The sequence below is a fragment of the Pinus tabuliformis genome, chromosome 6 (assembly GCF_031772625.1).
Source record: "Pinus tabuliformis cultivar Carrire ecotype Pingquan chromosome 6, CPIR1, whole genome shotgun sequence".
In the NCBI taxonomy this organism is placed as follows: Eukaryota; Viridiplantae; Streptophyta; class Pinopsida; order Pinales; family Pinaceae; genus Pinus; species Pinus tabuliformis.
In genome coordinates this window covers 1264939075-1264957028 of record NC_142292.1, presented here as the reverse complement: position 1 = coordinate 1264957028, position 17954 = coordinate 1264939075, and positions in this window count along the sequence as shown.

The following is a 17954-nucleotide window of genomic DNA, read 5'->3' as shown; positions in this document are numbered from 1 at the left end:
CACCGGCTATTGTGACGGTGTTGCAAGTACAAGCGTTACCTGTTGTATGCCAACCTCAAGTCTCTCAGGTCGCAATCCAATAGCCCCTTGTCCCTGCGACGCCACCACAATCATCGGTTAGTGGCTCCTTAACTGGAGTGACCCAGGTTCAAACAGGTACCATTACCCCTCATCTCAGTCAAATAGCCAGTATTGGACAACAGAAAATGGTCTCACAACCATGGCTGATGCAATATCAACAACCACAATTCCAACAAGTTTACCAAGGATCTGAGCACCAAGTCTTTGCAAGTAATGGGTAGCCGTATGTTCAAAACGGTCAACATCAACCATTTCATAATGGTTATGCCCATCAACCTTATCAAAGTTATCAACATCAAATGCACTATGCTGGTATGCAAAGACCCACTGCTCAGGCAATCCCATCTTATCCTGGGTATGCTTCGCCGAACCTGAATCAACAGTTGCCCTTCGTGGCAACTTTAGAGTTACCAGATCTAAACCGGCTAACAAACTATCCAATCACTTACGCCCCTTGGTGGCCAGCGATTCCTCATAAACTTCCATAAGATATTCATAAATTTAATGGAAATCTGGGTGAAGACCCGTGGAATCATGTGATGACCTTTCACTTGTGGTGTTCATCTAACACTCTAAATGATGATTCGATCAGGCTTCACCTTTTTCAGCGAACGTTAACTGGTCCGGCAACAAAATGGTATATCAAATTACCTAGAGCTTCGTTTGATAACTTTAGCACCCTAGCCACAACCTTTTTAACCCATTTTCAGTTACCCATGAGGTACGAAATGGGAACATAGCTTCTTACCAATTTAAAGCAAAAGACGGCCACTCACATATCCGATCATATTCATGAATGGCGACGTCGTCGTAGAATGGTAGAAACATATGTTCCTGATCAGCTGTTGGCTGAATGGTTTATTAAGTCATTGTTACCTTCTATTACAGAAGATGTGGCAAAGGGAGGAGTTGTCACTGAAGAGCAAGTAATTGCTCGTGCGCAATATCTAGACTTGATCTATACTCAGTCTGGCATGCTATACGATAAAATCCCTGATGCTCCTAGACCAGAATTTTCTGTTCCTCCCTCTCCTAAATCAAACAAAAACTCTCATGCTAGGGACGGCATGATAGGAACGACCAGCACAAAAACCGTAAAGGCTAAGTCGAAAAAGGCCTGTATGGTTTTAGGTCAAAATACAAATGAATAACTTCTCGCCTCGGAAGTAAATGTCGTATCGACTGACAAAGGCAAAGAAACCAAGCAATCAGGAGGTAAGAAGAAAAAGAAAAGGAAGAAGAAAAAACAGGAGGAGTCGTCCCCTGAAAAATCTTCTGCAAACCCTTCTGGAGATAGGAAACCAAATCGTCCATGCCTAATATGTGATGAGGATCATTGGATAAGAGAGTGTCTGTATAAATCTAAGCTTAGAAAATTCTTCAAGAATTCAAAAACCTCAGCAGTATTGACTGATCCGTTTCCAAATCCAGGAACAAATATGGTTGCTAGTGACAATGCTTCCCCCGTCCCAAGTGCTAATGTTTTCGGTTTCAAAGTAGAAAAACGATGCTTTGATATCGACAAGGAATAAAGATTATGGGAATCCACAACTGTTAGACAAAAAGGAAAATGATCAACCCAGTAGTTCGACAACAACTTCAACCGAAGTTGTGCCACCCATCATTCCTGAACTAACGATAAAGCCACCAAAGGGAGTAGTACACAAATCGACATTTAATCCTCATGCAAGAGCAGCAGAACATTATAATATAGTGGAAGATCTGGCCCAATCGCCATCCGCTATGTCGACACTTGAGGTACTGCAAAATTTCCCCTCTCAAAAGCAGGCTTTATTATCAACGATAGGTGGGATTGACCCAACGCATTCCAATCTTGTGTCCTTTAATCACAAAGGATATGACCCTCAGTTACCAGCTCAACTAGATTTCCTTATTCAAGTGAAAGACCTCAACAAAACTGTTCATCGAACAATTATTGATGAGGGGGCATCTACATGTATTATGTCGATGAGTTGCTGGAAAACTTTAGGATCTCCACCCTTGTCGCAATCTTCGACAACATTAAAAGCATTTGATGGACGAACATACACCCCATACAGGATTTTAAGTAACTTTCAAGTCGAACTAGGGGGCAAAACAGTAGAAATAGATGTTGAACTAATTGACGGAACCTTCGATTAGAACATCCTACTGGGAAGGCCCTGGATATATGCTATGGCAGCCGTTGTGTCGACCTATTTAAGGAAGATTGCATTTCCATTTCAAGGAGGAATTACAATCGTCAACCAAAAGACATTTCTCCCCAACAGTTCACAAGTTACGAGAAGCATTCCGATGATCCATGGAAGCCCTCACTCGCTTCAAAATATCGGAGTAGGTCTACTAAAATACCCTATATTAATGGGGACTTTTTCCCTACCGCCTCCAATCAATCTGGTGGAAGTGGCAACAGTGGGAACCTGCAATATGATATCTTTTATTCAAAAGATCTCCGAAAATGATATTAAAATGAATCATCTACAGGTATTACCTCCAAGCCCAATAGAAATCTTGTAGCAATCAATGTTTTCGGCATGGGACGCAAACCCAAATCAACGCTCATCAAGTGTTTGGATAGATAGGTCTAAGGAATATGGTACCCCTTCAGAGCCTTAGTCACAAGTACATTATACAAATGAAGGAATTGTTCTGTCAATGATGATTGATGGGGCACCATGGGAAGATTACCACCATCGTTCCCATCTTCTGGATTACAAAGAAGATACTCCTAGTGACCTTCATCATCCCTCAGTTTTTGATTTTCTATCAAATACTGTAAACATGGTGGATTTCGAGCGAAACTTGTCCAATATTGAAGAGACTATCGCCATAAATATCTCGACCAAAACAGATGTTGTAGAGAATATTCATGTTGGCAAATCTTGTTCTCCTTCAGAACTGGAAATATATAATGCTCTTTTTCGCGAATTCAGAGATGTCTTTGCTTGGTCGTATGATGAAATGCCAGGCATTGACTCAAGCATAGTTGAACACGAAATTAAGATGTATCTAAATGTCAAACCGGTACAACAACGGCTATGGCAGGTGCACCCCAAGAAAGCCGCTGCCATCAAGGCAGAAGTTGAAAAACTTCTCCATGCTAGTTTTATTTACCCGGTTCCTCTAACCGATTGGGTATCGAATATTGTTCCTGTAATGAAAAAGCAAGGAACGATTAGAGTGTGCGTCGATTATAGGGATGTAAATCAAGCTTGTCCGACAGACAACTACCCTACACACTTCATTGACCAGATAATTGATGAATGCGTCGGATGTGAAATCTTCTAATTTATGGATGGATTTTCTGGGTATAATCAAATAAATATCCGCCCACATGACCAGTCAAAGACTGCATTTATTTGTCCGTGGGGCACATTTGCATATCGCAAGCTACCCTTTGGTTTAAAGAACGCAGGGGAAACATTTTAGAGGGAAATGAATTATGCCTTCCATGACATCAAAAACATCGTTCAACCATATCTCAATGATATTCCGGCTCATTCGCGAAAGCGGACTGATCATCCACAGCATTTGAGAGCGATATTTCTACGTGGCCAACACTACAAGATACGACTCAATCCACACAAATGTGTATTCTGTGTAAGTTCTGGTCATTTACTTGGCTTTGTGGTCTCAAAGGATGGGATTTGTCTCGACCCATGTAAGGTTCAGGCAATCATTAATTTGCCTCCACCTTCAAATTTGCTTCAAATTCAGAAACTCGAAGGGAAAGCAAACTTTTTGAGGAGGTTCATTCCAAATTACATCGAACATGCTAAAGGTCATACTTGTCTATTGAAAAGAGAAGTACCCTTCGTCTGGAATTATGTCACGCAAGCTTCCTTTGATGTTTTAAAAGAATCCCTAATAAAAGCATCATTAATGTATGCTCCTGATTATCAAAAAGACTTTAACCTGTATCTAGCTGTAGCAGATACAACCATCGCAATGGTTTTAGTTCAAGAAGACAATGGAATTGAACATCCTATATATTATTTAAGTAGAAATTTAAATGATACAGAAAGAAAGTACTCCTACATTGAAAAGCTAGCTCTCGCAGCTGTTCAAGCGATACAGAGATTTCGACACTATATCCTCTTTCGAAAAACCACCATTTTGTCAAATTTCAACCCCATGACTTATATATTGTCGCGACAGTTGCTGGGGGGAAAATATTCAAAATGGATAACAATTCTACAAGAGTTTGATCTGGAATTTATAAGATCCAAATCGAAGAAATCCCTGGTTTTCACAGAGCTACTATGCGATCTCCCATCGTCGTCCAACTATGTAACATCAGAAGAAGCAATCGTGGATGAATATTTGTTTCTGATATCTTCAAGAAATCCATGGTATGGAGACATAATAATCTATCTCCAAACCCAAACATATAGGTTTAATACCTCCCGCTCAGAACAACGACGCATTTCATACCAAGTAAAAGACTACATGATCGTCAGTGATACACTTTACCGTCGTGGTGTCGATATAGTTTTGAGGAGGTGCCTCACCCACGAGGAGGCCGAAAAAGTCTTGAATGATTGCCATTCAGGTGCGTGTGGAGGGCATCAATCTGGTTATGCTATGGCGCAAAATATTTTACAAGTAGGATAATTCTGGCCAACAATGTTTAAAGATTGCATAACCGTAGTCAAAAGTTGCCATGCATGTCAAATCTTTGATCGAAAAACCAGAATACCACCCACACCTCTGCAACCAGTAGTTGTTGTTGGGCCAATTTCCAAATGGGGCATAGATTTCATGACATGTAACCCCACCTCGGCCGGGGGTCATGGGTATATCATAGTCGCAGTAGACTATTTTACCAAATGGGCTAAGGTGATGCCTACATTAAACAACAACGGCGAAATGACTACCCTCTTCTTTTTCAATCATGTAGTCTCTAGATTCGGCGTTCCACAGGCCATAGTCACAGATCATGAATCGCATTTTCGTAATCACATGATGGTTGAGTTGGCTTCCAAGTTAGGGTTGTCCCACGACAGCTCTACTCCGTATTGTCCGCAGGCTAATGGACAAGTTGAGGCAATCAACAAGGTCCTGAAGCGGATGCTGCAAAGGATGATTGGAGTCCACAAAAGGAGTTGGCACCTGATCCTATACTCAGCCTTGTGGGCATACCGGACATCGGTGAGGAATGCAACCAGGTTTACACCCTTTCAATTGGTGTATGGCCTAGAAGCAATCTTACTGGTTCAGTGTGAAATCTCGTCCCTCAAACTCGTAGTCGACCTTCTCCCTAGAACTTCAGAAGAAGAGGCTCATTTCTTGGAACTAATCCAATTGGATGAAGCCCTTCGTGATGCCGCTTTGGCTAATGAAGCCCATAAGAAATGAGTCAAGGCGCAGTTCGACAAGAATGTCAAACCCCGTGTCTTCTCAGAAGGTGACTTGGTCATACTTTACGACCAGGAATCCGAAAAATTGGGAGCAGGTAAGTTCAAATCCTTATGGATGGACCCCTATATTGTTAAACGTGTATTAGCAAAAGGAGCCTATGAGTTAGTAGATTATAATGGGATTCCACTGGCGCAACCTCGCAACGGGTTGTACCTTAAGCGTTACTATGCTTGACTCAAGATAGTAACCCCTATGCTTTTGTTACATTTTTGTTTTCACTAAGGGTAATTTTTTTGGTTAAGTGATCCATTTTTACATTTGTTGCAGATGTCAGACCTATTGGAATCATTTGTTGGATATGCCGACAGAGCGAGTCATAGTTCGCGAAATCTATCTTCTGCAGCTTGGGCCATCTTCGATCCAAGCGACGAGTTAGTGAGTTTCAGAGGGGTATGTATTGGTCAGTCAACAAACAATATTGTTGAATACAGCACGTTGATAGAGCTCCTCTCTGATGCCATTATGCATGGCATACGCCAACTAGTCGTTAGGCTAGACTCACAGCTTGTCATCCTACAGCTCACTGGTATCTACTCCGTATGGAATCCAGCTATCTATCGCATGTTCCTAAGGGTCAAGATTTTGGAAAGGCAGTTTGATTCTATACGATATCAGCATATTTCCAGAAACTTAAACACATTAACAGACTCATTGGCAAATTATGTGTTAGATAGACATTTGCAACATTTATAAAAGAAGCATTTCATCAAATATTTTCATCAAGATCACGTAACTCAACCAAAATAAAGCTCCAAAAATCAAAAATAGATATTTAATTGATTATGGTTCATACATAATTTTCTGTAACCAGGACAAAATCGGTCAAATGACCCAAAACTCAAAATGCTAGGGGGCACCCTAGTCTAATGATGTTGGTGATAACAAGTCACCGCCTGTGCAATCATGCGTAAAAGCCTAGTCCATCGACTCGGCACGCCAGTAGTATGTCGCTTACCTCAGGGGCAGCTCATCAGTCCTCATGTCTAGAATACCAAGAGTGAGGCCCTCGACCTGATCCTGCAATGCTGAAAGAGTCTCGGCCACATCAAGGTCACGAAGGATAGCCCTCTCCACAACCTCTCCTGCTGGAACGACAACTGGTACTCTCAGACATACTACTGGCCGAACTGGTCCAATATCTACATGAGCACATGAGTTTTGATTAGTCCTGATAGAAGAAAGCATAAGAACACTATAAAAAGAAACGATGAACAAAGATATGGTTAGAGAATTTGCCGATAGCACCCCACTGCTCACTAGCTGGCAACACCAAGTCCGGGTCACCCCAGAAATCCATACTAGCATATGGATACTTGGAAAAAACCATCTCCTGATGGTTCAACCACTCGAAAAAGGTATCAGAAAAGGAAACATGGGACTGACCAGCATGTCGGGCCATAAGGTCAACCCATCTCTACATCTGTGGCTCAGTCGGTGGAGGTAAGCCAAGTGAGATGTACTGCCGCTGCATCAATGGGATGTTTTCCAAGGCGAAAGCGATCAAAATAGAACCATAGCCGAAGTTCTTCAATTTTCTGTTTTTTACCTTGGTCAGTTGTTCTTTCATCACAAGGAGTACTGCGTCACACCAGTTGAACACCTTTGGTTCAAGGCATTCCAAGGCGTACTGCATATAGGAGCCGCACTACCAGCCAGTCTAGTAAAAGTGAACAGAATGGTCCTCAAGGACCGGTCATCGAAATCTCGGATGTTGATATTTTTGTCCCTACTCGGCTGAGATCCCTCTCTGCAATACCGGCGAATATAATCTCTCACGGATTCACCCCCATGGGCGGAACCTGATAGTGAAAGAGAGGCACCACACCTAGATAAACTGGTCAAAAAATAGATGTCCACGACAGTCAAGGGGATAGATTTGCCTCTGATTTGAAACACCTGGTTGGTAGAATCCCCTGCATCGAGAAGATATTGCAACAAGTTGATTTTTTGCCTCATGCTAGAGATGTGGAAAAACTTGAACAGGCCACAATTCCGCAGTGCAGTTACCGTAACCGGATCATGTAAAGCAAGCATGTCCTCTTCTTCATGCTCACGTTCTCGCCATGTAACAACCATTTTTCTCTAATAAATCTCTACAAAACAAGCAAGAGAAGAGTCAGGGTCTTGATTTGTCAAAAACAGGCAAAAATCCCATGAGAAAATAGTGCAAAAATTTCCCTTTTTGCGCCCATCGCACCCCAAGCAGTGTATTGGGTGGGATGCATACTAACTGGCCAATGGCCAAGCTAGTATGCATCTTACCTTTCAATATAGGAAGGGTGCGATGGAGCCAGGGTGAATTTTTCAAACCCTAGAGGCTCAGAAAAATAGGGAAACATGCACAGAATTCAAAAAGGAAGGAATGCAACTGAAGAGCTCGGGTTTAGCTCCTACCTGGTCTAAACGGCGCTGAGAATCGTCCACAGAATCTCCCGAAATCAGTTGGTGAAAATCAAGGGGGAAAAGCACCTCTAGAGCTCCAACAAACCAAAGTTCAAATGAAATGGTAAAATGAGGGGTAAAAAACCACTTTTAAATTACTTTTCACATAATTCGAGTAAAATATTAGTGTTTTAACTCATTTTGAAACATATATTGTTCATTTCTAATCAGTTTGATGAAGCAATTGAACAGGTGGTACAACCTTTGAAGGAAAAAAATGATTAATGGTGAAATTAAATTGATGACCATTATCACGAGCAATTTTTATGTGGAGTTCAAGCTCGTTAAAAATTAAACATAAGCATTGAGCAAATGGCCCCCCCCAGAGTTTAAGGTCATTAAAAAATGAACCAATTTTCGGTAAATAACCATTGTGAATGCATTATCATTAGCTTTTGAGCCCTGGTCGTGTTCTCATCATCACCTCCACTCTGTTTTAGCTGATCATTCACCTCCATTTGATTGTTTGCCCCATTTTGAGGAACAGCTGCGAAGAGTGATCCTATTAGCCATCCTTGTGACACTGCCGTGACTGGAAAATTCCAAACCTTACCTGGAACCAGCAGCTACCTGAAATTATCACTCGTTCCTCAAAAACGAGTCTCCTTTAAGATCTTTTCACCTGACTCATAAAATATGAAAATATTGCCAAGCGATTGGCCTCTCCAGCTCGTTAAAGTGACCAGAAGTGTTATCCCTCCTCTAGATTTTAATCTTTTTGGACCTGAGGGATTATTACATAAAAAGATCGAGCGCTTATCTTGTTCGGCTCCTTAAAATTACCGAAAATTCATCCCTTTCGTATTATTTTATACCTTTTCGGACTTAAGGGATTATATGATGAAAAATGATTATTGGAGTTTCTTTTACATCCCTTTCAGACTCTCTAAAATTGAAAAGGATCGAGTTATCTTTGTCGTTAAACTTGTTAAAACCGAATAGCGACTGTTGGGTCCCTATAATACTAGTGATTACCCCATTACTATTGTAGTTATACCCCCTATTTATATTGTTGTGCCCCTATTACCCCCATATTGTTACTATTATGCCACATAGAAGCCCATCATTGTTACTGTTGTGCCCTACAATATTATTGTTATGTAGGCTTTGATTGTATTGGGACCACTTAGACTCCTATATATAGAAAGGAGGTATTTTCATTTGTATCATCCAAGAATTGTTCATTTATGTAATGTAAAGGAGGTTGCCCCCTCGAAGAGGCTGAATTCTAAGGCGTGGATTTATCTTTTCTATCTTTTCTTGAGCTGGTTTCATAACATTTGGTATCAGAGCTTTGGATTCTAGGGTTTCGCTGCTCCAAACAGGTCATCGTGGAATTTTCGCTATAACGTTTTCTCTGTGACGTTTCAGAAGTCGCAAAAAAAACCCATTTGAGAAGAATTGGCGCTGAACCTTGGGCCGAATTTCAGAGCTTTTTGCGCGATATTGTCGGAGATATGATCTGAGGAAGTTGGCCTTTTTGCAGACTCCTGAATTACATTCAAAACAGGTGACCTGGGGAAAATCGTCATAACTCTCTCTCTGAGGATCGGATTGAAATTTTGTAAAAAGGTACAGAAATAAGACGGACTGTAGTTTCTTGTATGTGTGTTTCAGATTCAAAGGTTAAAACAGTGACTCGTGGCACGTCGTACAAGTTCGCTCTACTTAACTAGTCTAAAAGAAAGTCACTGTGGGAGATTTCACATAACTCTTCCTTGGAGAATCCAATTTGGCTCAGACTTGTGGCATTGGAAAGAGGACGTAGAAGGCTACTGCAGGTAGCATTTTTAGAATTGGATGATCCGAAATTACAGAGATACATCAGATTCAATATCAGGCTTTTATAAAGTGAAAAAAGGTGTGTAGTTTTTTTTTTAATTTTTGTGTAAGCTTGGTTTAACGGAATTCAAAGGGCATAGTAAAGCATTATTATCGGTAACTGATGCCTCGAGGAAAGAAAATGCAAACACCTAGTAAGGAACCTGAAAGCTCTAGCATGACTCATGAAGAAGAGGAAGAAATGCTACATGATATATCAAAATTACAAGAACAAGTGCAACAAATGTCACGCTCACAAAAGCTAACAGAAGCTAAGGTAAATGGCGTGGAATCTAAGATAAAGGGCATGGAAGCTAAGATGGATGGCATGGAAGCTAAGGTGAATGGCATGGATGCTAAAATTGATGGCATGGATGATAAGATGGATGAATTGAAGAAGTTGCTACAAGAAAGGGTCACTAATGGTGAAAAGGTAGTAAAGGAAACTCATGATGAGAACAAAAGAAATGTTAATCATGATTCCATAGACTCTAATGTTGGATCGAAGACTCACCATGTTCCAAAAATCGATATGAGGAAGTTTGATGGCAAGGATCCCGCCACATGGATATTACAGATGGAGCAATTCTTCGATCTCAATAATGTGCAAAACACACAAAAGGTACGTATGGCAACTTTATATTTGGAACCAAATCAGTTTGTATGGTATCAATGGCTTTGTTCTCGTAAACAATTTATCACTTGGGCAATTTTTACGGAAGAATTGATAGCACATTATGAGGATACAAAAAGCAACACTTTTTTTAGCCAATTGATAAGTCTCAAACAAAAGGGTTCAATAATGGAGCACATTGAGGAGTTCCAAAAATTGAACATAAGGGTAAAAGATATTCCAGAGGAGCATAGGATTGATGTGTTCATAGGGTCTTTAAAGGATAATATCCAACATGATGTGCGCCTTTGGGAACCTGATTCATTAGAGAAGGCATTCAGGTTAGCAAGAAAAATGGAAAGCAAAATTATGGCAACTAGGAAGCATACCATTCACAACTATAAAGACGGAAGTGTTGTTGCCCATAGTCTTCCACAACCTACAAGGTTGACACCACAACAATTGGAAGAAAAAAGAGCAAAAGGGCTTTGTTACAATTGTGATAGCAAATACACAAAAGGTCATAAGTGTGCTGAGAAGAAATTATTCTACATAGATTGTGAAGAGGAAGAAGAAAAGGAGCAAGAAAGGTCAAAAGAAGAGGATATATTCCAGGAACAAAGCCTAGATGAAGAACAAATAAATCCGACCATATCTTGTAATGCATTGGCGGGAATTACCACTCCTCAAACCATCAAGATAGAAGGACAAATCAAGAAGAAAAAGGTAATAGTGTTGATTGATTCAGGAAGCACCCACAATTTTATTCATTGTAGGGTAGCAAAAGAATTGAATTGCTTCCTATATCCAGCACCAGAGTGTCAAGTGATGATTGCAAATGGAGGAACAATAAATTGTTCTGGAAAGTGCCATAATATCAAGCTATCCATGGGAGAATATGTATTGACTAGCCCAATGCTTTCCATTCCAATGGGAGGTGCTGATGTTGTACTAGGAGTCCAATGGCTACAATCCTTGGGTACAATAGCTTTTAATTTTCAAGAACTTTTCATGAAATTTTCTGTGGAAGGAAAGGAAGTTGAATTAAGGGGTATTGCAGGGAAACCAGGAAAGATAATCAGCTCTAATGGCATGACAAAGCTTCTAAAAAAGGAGCAAAGAGGTGTAATTGCACAATTATGTTCGCTAGATGTTTCCACATTGGAATCATCTATTTCTCCAGATCTCCAAAAAGTCCTGGACAATCATTCCAAGGTATTTGAGACTCCCAAAGGTCTCCCACCTATGCGTGATCATGATCATGCTATTCATCTGATTCCAGGAAGTGTTCCTCCAAACATCAGGCCGTACAGATATCCCTATGTCCAAAAAAGTGAAATTGAACGTATGGTTGCAGAAATGCTAGAGGCTGGTATAATTCAACCGAGTCAAAGTTCTTTCTCAGCTCCAGTAGTATTGGTGCACAAGAAGGATGGATCATGGCGCATGTGTCCAGATTATAGGGAGCTCAACAAGCTCACTATTAAAGATAAGTTCCCCATTCCTGTTATTGATGAATTACTGGATGAATTGCATGGATCAATTTACTTCACCAAGTTGGATCTTCGTTCGGGATATCATCAAATCAGAATGAAGATTGAAGACATTCCAAAAACAGCATTTAGAACTCATGAGGGTCATTATGAATTTTTGGTCATGCCTTTTGGCCTTACCAATGCACCTTCAACATTTCAAGGTTTGATGAATTCAATTTTCAAACCATTCCTTAGAAAATTTGTGTTAGTATTTTTTGATGATATACTAATCTACAGCAAGTCTTGGAAGGATCATGTTGAACATGTTGACAGGGTGCTACAACTATTGGAGGAGAAACAATTATATGCAAAAAGATCCAAATGTTTCTTTGGAGTCCAGGAGGTGGAATATTTGGGTCATATTGTATCTCATGAAGGAGTTAAGGTAGACCCTAGCAAAATTAAAGCCATTAAGGAATGGAAAATCCCCACATCCATAAAGCATCTGCGAGGATTTCTTGGGTTGACAGGGTATTATCGCAAGTTTGTTAAGAATTATGGGAGAATAGCAGCACCTCTAACAACATTATTGAAGAAAGATTCATTTTCATGGACTTCGGAAGCAACAAAGGCCTTTGAACATCTTAAAGAGGCAATGTGCCAAGCACCGGTCTTAGCTACACCGGACTTCACAAAAACCTTTATTGTGGAATGTGATGCTTCAGGAAATGGAATTGGTGCTGTTCTAATGCAAGATGAAAGACCCATTGCTTTTGAAAGTCGTCCAATCAAGGGAAAGTTTTTAAGCAAAGCTATTTATGAGAAGGAAATGTTGGCAATACTCCATGCACTTAAGAAATGGCGACCCTACCTAATGGGAAGACACTTCAAGGTAAAAACGGATCATGATAGCCTTAAATACTTTTTAGAACAAAGATTATCCTCTGAAGAGCAACAAAAGTGGGTCACAAAGATGTTGGGTTATGACTTTGAAATCATCTACAAAAAAGGGAAGCAAAATGTGGTGGCAGATGCACTCTCAAGAAAGGATGAGGATGTGGAAGCATTGTTGTGTGCCATTTCTATTATCCAACCAGATTGGATAAACGAAGCAAGGGAGGAATGGAAGAATGACGAAGAAGTGTGGGCACTTATTCAAAAGCTACAACAAGATTCCAGTACTTCTGATACATTTAGCTGGCAAAATGATTCGTTATGGTACAAAGATCGCTTATACCTCTGTAAGAATTCCCAGCTAAAACAAAAGATTCTTATGGAATTGCACACTTCTCCCTTAGGAGGGCACTCAGGATTTTTAAAAACTTACCACAGGGTTAAGAAGGAATTTTTTTGGGATGGCCTTAAATCAGATATTCAAAAGTTTGTGGCGGAATGTTTGGTTTGCCAGCAAAATAAAGTTGAAACAATTAAGACACCAGGTCTATTACAACCTTTATCCATTCCAAGCCAACGTTGGGAGGAGGTTTCAATGGATTTTATCACAGGTTTACCCAAGTCTGAGGGAAAGAGTGTCATCATGGTGGTAGTTGACAGACTTACCAAGTATGCACACTTTTGTGCATTATCACATCCATTTAAAGCCAGTACAGTTTCTACTGCATTTATGGAAACAGTTCAAAAGCTACATGGAAACCCAAAGATTATTGTAAGTGACAGAGATCCCATTTTCACTGGAAATTTTTGGACAGAATTATTTTCTTGTCTTGGTACTCAGTTAGCTCATAGCTCATCTTATCATCCTCAATCTGATGGGCAAACTGAGATAGTAAACAAATGTTTGGAAGGATATCTTCGTTGCTTTGTATCTGATAAACAGACACAATGGGTCAAATGGTTGCCTCTGGCTGAATGGTGGTATAACACTTCCTTCCATACAGCAACAAAAATGACCCCATTTATGGCACTTTATGGGTATCAACCACCATCCATCACATCATATTTAAGAGAAAATTCTAAGGTTCAGGCAGTGGAACATCACATCGAACATCAACAACAAGTCCTCCAACTCTTAAAGGATAACCTCGTGTTGGCACAAAATAGAATGAAACAACAGGCAGATCAACATCGCAGTGAAAGAAGTTTTGATGTAGGTGATTGGGTATTCCTACGGCTACAACCATATAAGCAAATGTCCCTAAAGCAAGCTAAGAAGGATAATAAATTATCACCAAAGTATTATGGTCCGTACAAGGTGTTGGAAAAGATTGGTACTATGGCATACAAATTGGAGCTTCCTGCAGCTTCTCGATTGCACCCAGTTTTCCATGTTTCATGTTTAAAGAAGGTTATAGGTGACAAGCTCCCAATTCAAACAATATTGCCAGAACTTGACGAGGAAGGAAAAATTATATTGGAACCAGAAGCAATCACAGAAACAAGAACTCGACAGCTACGAAATCGATCAATTTCAGAGTATCTTATCAAGTGGAAGAACTTATCCGCTGAAGATTCCACATGGGAGGATGAGAATTTTATGCAGAAGTATCCAGAACTGCTCAAGCGTTGAGGACAACACTTTTTTGAAGGAGAGGGGCATGTTGGGTCCCTATAATACTAGTGATTACCCCATTACTATTGTAGTTATACCCCCTATTTATATTGTTGTGCCCCTATTACCCCCATATTGTTACTATTATGCCACACAGAAGCCCATCATTGTTACTTTTGTGCCCTACAATATTATTGTTATGTAGGCTTTGATTGTATTGGGACCACTTAGACTCCTATATATAGAAAGGAGGTATTTTCATTTGTATCATCCAAGAATTGTTCATTTATGTAATGTAAAGGAGGTTGCCCCCTCGAAGAGGCTGAATTCTAAGGTGTGGATTTATCTTTTCTATCTTTTCTTGAGCTGGTTTCATAACAGCGACAAACTTGTCCATACAGACAAGAATGAGTTTCACTGTCACTAGGCTCGTTAAAATATAGTGATGGGTTTGCCCGAAGGGAAAATTATAGAACAAGCATATGTTATCCTCCTCAAGCATGACAAAAATAAATAGGTATTGGTTAGCAATGACTGGGAAAAATTGGGAAGAAAACTTGAAGAAACTTACTAGTAGCAAGTCGCTCTTGAACATGACACTTTCACTCTGCATCTGAGTCGGGTTGGGTTGTTCCGTTCACTGGTCATATCACCATTAGTCCATCACACCATCCATATTTGGGGTTAACGCTACCAATCCATGTCAGTGTCACTGGTATGTTGAAGAGAAGTCGCTCAGAGAATTCACCTGTGTCTCATCCGCTGCAATACATTCACGCTCCATTCTTTCATGATCGCCACCCTAAACCCTGTATCATCAGATCGTTTTCACCTCCAAAATCATTTACTCCATTCCATGTCATAGATGTGGGATTCATTAAGTCCCTCCTATGGTGGGTCGCTTCTTGTCGACATCAGCTCATTATCCAAGAAGTCGACTTAGGAAAACCCTTTCAGTACTTTGAAGCTTGCATGCCTCAATGGCTAGTTTCTCACTTCCAGTGACAGGTTTAGAACAATGGTCTTCGACCGAAAGATTTTGTGCAATGTTCAACGCCAAGTCCCTTATTCACACCATGTGAATTGTACTATAGTACCTTGAGGGTCATCATCATTATTGGTGATTTCGCTCATGCCTGTTAACAACTTACATCATTGGTTGGTAATCAGGCGATGTATTTCCATGTTCGACTCCAGAACATCTTTCACATGGATTGACTTGTATTCCGAGTGAAGATTGAACGAGTTTGAAGACCTCGAATCTAGTTTCATCCATCCGGGCTGTGGAATAAATACATCAAATGTACATTGTTGCTACACAGATGATCATCCGAATCAAAGGATGATGACTCTATTAGAATCATCAGTCTCCTGCACATACGGTTTTCTATCTTATGTACATGAAAATGAATTTATAAATCTGAGCATGGGAATGCCTGCCTCAGCTAGATCATGAAAAATATTATGAAGATAATGTATTGTATTGTATCTTATTATAGGTCGCCTTCCAGCTCGAAAAAACTTCAGATCCTCATGATAAAGCGTTTCACCCGACATTAAAAGATTAACGACCTCATGCTTTAGGGGGCAACTGTTATAGACATTTTTGGGCACTGAAACCCCAATAAAACATGTCCATAAACCAAGGTCTCCTAAGTCTCTAAAAGTGTTGTTCATACCCTAAAGGAACAAGGTCAGCTGATTACATCATCTCCCAAAAGTTCTCCACAGGAAACTGCTCAGAACTGGTCAAAACTAGACCATACAGGTTGCTCAGTGCTAAGGGTGCGATGCATCCCACCTGCCCAGTGAAAAGGGTGTGATGCATACTGAAAAGCCCTTCTGTAGGGTGCGATGGGCAAGAGTGGAAAAATTGCAGAGACATTTTGCGAGGTGGATGATCATGGAATCTTCCAGAAACTTCTCCTGTGACACTTGCCTCTCTGAATTCGCCCAGGGATGAGTAAGAGATCATCAATCTCCAAGTGGAATCAAGAACTATCAGAGAGAGGACACTAATCAAAATCCCAGAAGCTGACTCACCCCCCTGCAATCATTTATATATGGATCTCTCATCCCAGAGATCCAGAGGCTGGAATTTTGTATCTTGTAAGGAAGTGTTGTTGGTTTCTTGTTGGAATATCATAGTGTTGGGTGATCTAAGCTTTTCATGAGGTGAAAGAACGAATTTCATGCTGGAGGATGATGTTGGGTCAGAACAATTGGTTGTAATCCTCTTTGCTATTCTTGATATTAATAATGCTATTCAAGTTTTCCTCCACATTCCTATATGTTTGATGATATATGCATTTGTGTGGTCAATATACATCTGGTCCTATATTTTTTATGGTTGTAGATCTCTGTTCTTCAATAGTATTATGCTGCTTTGATTCCATAGGTGCTCTTTGAAGCTGGGTAGACGAAGGAGAAGTGGCGAGGATCTATCAGAAGGGAGAGGAATCGAGCAAGGAACCAAGCACAAGACTGAGGTTGGTGTCCTTCATTCCAATCTTATCTACTTCTCATAAAGGAAAACGAAAGTAGTTTTTGTTTGTTTGTTTTTAAGATAGCTACTAGTCTTAGTGGGACTAGCAGCTCCGGGTGGACACTAGATTTCCCGATAACAGTGGGGTCCATGTGGAATTGAATATTCTACAAATTCAACTACAACCATTTTGAAATTTTGAGATTTCGGGTATGGAAATTTGTTTTAAAATAATAAATTGGAGTAAATTACCAAGTCCTGAAACACATTTTTCAATTGTTATATAATTTCATTGGGTCATTTTGTAGGAATGTTAGTGAAAAAACAAAAAAAAATAGTAAAAATTAACTAAGAGTTAATATTTACAATGAATGTCTATTTTAATTACAAAAGTTAAAATATTATACATTTTGTATGCAAATTCAACTCAGGCGATAAAATGATCAACTTTCAAAGGAGTTCCATTTGCAAAACAGATAACCAAATGAGGCGAAACAAGTATCAATGAAATCTCGTGAAAATTTGAATTCAATGACACAATCAAAATATAATTCGACGGAAAAAAGGCAAAACTGTAAGACAATTAACTTAAATGAAAATCATAAGAAGGTTTTGACAAAAATTAATGGAAAGGGTCCCCATTATTTAAGTCAATAATGGGGGGGGGGGGGGGTGTTGGGATTTCCCTACAACACAACCTTATTTCTAGTAAATTGGATACTACATATGGAGAAATATTTTGATCTACATGGTGTACCATTGTTACAAAAGGTATGTATTGCATCTTCATATTCAGAATCAGATCAATTTTTATGGTATAAAGGGCTTTGTTCTCGTAAACAACTTGTTACGTGGTCAATTTTCACGGAGGAAATGATAGCACATTATGAGGATACAAAGAGCAACACCACAATAATTGGAAGAAAAAGGAGAAAAAGGGCTTTGTTACAAAGTGGAAAGAAAAATTATGGCAACAAGGAAGTCTACCCCTCACAATTATAAATATGGAGGTGTTGTTTCTCCTAGCCTTCCACAACCTACAAGGGTTACACCAAACAATTGGAAGAAAAAAGAGAAAAAGGGCTTTGTTACAATTGTGATAACAAA